Source organism: Canis lupus, chromosome 30, assembly GCF_011100685.1.
Source record: "Canis lupus familiaris isolate Mischka breed German Shepherd chromosome 30, alternate assembly UU_Cfam_GSD_1.0, whole genome shotgun sequence".
NCBI lineage: Eukaryota > Metazoa > Chordata > Mammalia > Carnivora > Canidae > Canis > Canis lupus.
In genome coordinates this window covers 8,545,010-8,548,882 of record NC_049251.1, presented here as the reverse complement: position 1 = coordinate 8,548,882, position 3,873 = coordinate 8,545,010, and positions in this window count along the sequence as shown.

The following is a 3,873-nucleotide window of genomic DNA, read 5'->3' as shown; positions in this document are numbered from 1 at the left end:
CTGTGAAGCTGCCTTCACAAATGCTCATTTTCTCATTTATTAGCAAAAACCCTGGGCTGCCTTTTTGGAGTCTGGCACTGGGCTGGCTAGGGGAATCTGATAAAAAGACACAGTCCTGGGCCACCTGGGTGGTTCAGTCGGTTAAGTGTCTGCCTTTGGGTTGTGATCTCAGGGTCCTGAGATAGAACCCAGAGTTGGGGCTCTGTGCTCAGTGGCAAGTCTGTTTGTTTCTCTGCCCCTCCCCCTCCTTATACGCTCTCGCTCTTGCTCTCCCTTTCTCAAATAAATAAATCAATCTTAAAATTTTAAAAAGACATAGTTTCCTAGAATAAAGTCTAGTGGGATACCTGTACAAAATATTGTAACTGAAATAATAGTTATATTCAAGATGTACCAGTGCATTGGTGGGAGGAGGAGTAGGGAAGACAGAATAACCTTGGAGAGGAGATAGCACTTGCCCTGGAATGAGATGTGTGTCAACAGGCTTCTTAAGAGGTAGGGAAAAGGTGCTTTTTGGGTAAGGGAACTACAAGGAGTTCATTATTATGAGAGGGAGAAACATATAGGATATGATGGTGAGAGGTAAGGTTGTGAAACAAGGTCCATGTGTCTGTTTTGTGGTCATAAGCAAAAAAACAAAAACAAAAACAAAAACAAAACAAAACAAAACTGACTTGGCTAATGTGAACAAAAAGAGAATTTATTGGAAAGATTAGTGGCTTCCAGAATTGACGGGAAAGCTGGAGAACCAGGGTTGGAAATAAGATCAAGGGCAGCTGAAGAACTCTGGGCAGCAGGAACCATTTAACTGTCTAAGGGAATGAGTGCCAATGTATTTTTCCCCCTTCCCTGCATAATTCGACTCAGGATTCAAAATCCTGAGACAGAGTATAATTGACTTTATATCATGCACCCACCCATCTAGGTCACCTTGATTTATTGTCCTACTAACATTGCCAACACTAGGGAAAAGGTAATTCCCAAAAGAAATCTTAAGTGTGCTGCCAAAGGAAGAGGTAATTGAGGATATATCTTGTTGAATTTAGGTTTTATCCTGTAGGCCATAGAAAACCATTGAAGAATTATGAACAGGAAACTAAGATGATCAGAAAAGTAGATTTTAGATCATCCTGGTTTAAATTGGAGGATGGATTGAAAAGCGTCAAGAATAGTATGAATGAGAATCATGCAAAAACTCTTGTTTCAGGTGGGAGATGGTGAATGCTTCAATTTTTATAGGGATACAGATATTTAAGAATGAATAGTAGAATGAACCAAATGACCAACTGAATATGGATGGTAAAGGAGAGGGAAGATTCTTGGTTTATTTCCAGGTTTCTTACGTTGGAAAGTTGGCCATTACAGACAATGCACTGAGAGGACAGTTTAAAGAATAGTGACTCCATAAGTGAGATTCTACATATTTGCCATTTAGGATGCATTTGGAACTTTGAAATGGATATGCTTAATAGGCAGATGGATATATAGAGGCAAGGAGAAGAAAAAGATCTGATCTATAAAGATTTGGAAGATATCACCATGTAACTACTCATTTGCTTTATCAATTTTACACATGCACAAGTTTTATAATATTGATAGTATTACCACTACCACTACCAAATTATGATTACTAAAATCAAAGAATATTTTTCTGCATATATTTCCCCAATCTCCCTGTTCTTTTTTTAATAGTTGTATTATTTCTACATTGTCAGATAGTGTAGGTATTATATACTATAAATTACTCTTTCAGGGGCAGCCCCGGTGGCGCAGCGGTTTAACGCCGCCTGCAGCCTGGGGTGTGATCCTGGAGACCCAGGATCGAGTCCCACGTCAGGCTTCCTGCATGGAGCCTGCTTCTCCCTCTGCCTGTGTCTCTGCCTCTCTCTCTCTCTTTCTGTGTCTCTATGAATAAATAAACAAAATCTTTAAAAAAATTACTCTTTCACCTTCATTTAGTCTTAGTTCTATAAGAAACCACCTTGATTGGGACACCTGGGTGGCTCAGTGGTTAAGCATCTGCCTTTGGCTCAGGTCGTGATCCCAGGGTCCAGGGATCAAGTCTCAGATCAGGCTCTCCATGAGAAGCCTGCTTCTCCCTCTACCTATGTCTCTGCCTCTCTCTGTGTGTCTCTCATGAATAACTAAATGCAATCTTTAAAAAAAAAAAGAAATAAATAAACTATACTGATTAATGTTTACTCCCAGCACTTATGTCTATGACTCTCTAGTCATTTTGATCGTCTGAAGCTCTTCCTCTAGTAGATTCATTTGCAGAGGCTCATGGAAGCAACCTTCCCTGAGTTCTTGCATGATATAAAAAATTTATCTGTGCTTTATATTTGAAAGTCAGTTTTCCTGGATATAAAATCCTTGATTTGCATTTTTCTTCTTCTAGTATCTTACATATATTACTCCATTTTGGGGGGAGAAGGGCACAACATGTTTCTATTAAAGTCTAAATATACTAATCTAACATTCTTTCCTTTTTTTGAGAGAGAGAGAGGATACACATGCGCATGCATGGATGTGCACACATGGAATAGAGAGGGGCAGAGGGAGAGGGAAAGTGAGAATCTTTTTTTTTTTAATGTTTTTTTTTAATTTTTATTTATTTATGATAGTCACAGAGAGAGAGAGAGAGAGAGAAAGAGGCAGAGACACAGGCAGAAGGAGAAGCAGGCTCCATGCACCGGGAGCCCGACGTGGGATTCGATCCCGGGTCTCCAGGATCGCGCCCTGGGCCAAAGGCAGGCGCCAAACCGCTGCGCCACCCAGGGATCCCCGAAAGTGAGAATCTTAAGCAGGCTCCATGCTCAGTGTGGACCCCTGTGGATTGGGTGGGACCTGATCTCACGACCCTCAGATCATGACCTGAGCCAAAATCAGATGTCAGACATTCAATAAGTTGAGCCACCCAGGTGCCCCTAACATTATTTCTAATTTTATGTCACAAGGTCTTCTTGCCTGGATGCTCAAAGTATTCTTTTTCTTTTTCTTTAGAGCTAAATAATTTTTAAAGGATTTTAAGTAATCTCTACCCCCAACATGGGTTCAAAATCACAACCCCAAGATTAAGAGTTGCACAGTCCACTGCCTGAGACAGCCAGGCACCCTTACAGCATGCCTTTTTAATATGTAGCTTTAAGTTCATTTTTTAAATTTCAGGAATGCTTTCTTGATTTATATTTTTAGTATTTTCTTCCCTTGTTTTGTTTTTATTCTTTGAATGCTTCTACTTTTCTTATAAGATTGTATTTATTTACTCATTAGAGACACACAGAGAGATAGAGAGCCAGAGACACAGGCAGAGAGAGAAGCAGGCTCCCCACAGGGAGCCAGATGCAGGGACTCGATCCCAGGACCCCAGGATCATGCCCTGAGCCAAACGCAGACACTAAACCGCTGAGCCACCCACATGTCCCAAAATGCTTCTATTTTCCATGTGTTGTATTTTCTTTGCTTGTCTTTATATTTGTCACTTTCTCTCAAATCCTTTCTTTCTTCATTTCTTTTTTACTTAAAAAATATTCCTCTTTTTCTTGATACATCACTTGGGTTTATTTGCTTATGTGTTGCTTCTAGTTTAGTCTTTATTTTTTAAATGGCTTATTAAACTGCATTTCTAATTCTCTTTCAGGTTCTGTCACCTCATTTCTGAGTATTTCTAATTTTTATCATATTCTTTCTTATATTATATATATATATATATATATATTTTTTTTTTTTTAATAGGCTTCCTGTCCAATGTCGGGCTTGAACATAAGACCCTGAGATCAAGAGTCAGATGCTCCATCAATTGAGCCAATCAGGCACCCCTCTCGTATATTTTTTTAATATTTTATTTATTTATTTGAGAGAGAGAGAGAGAGA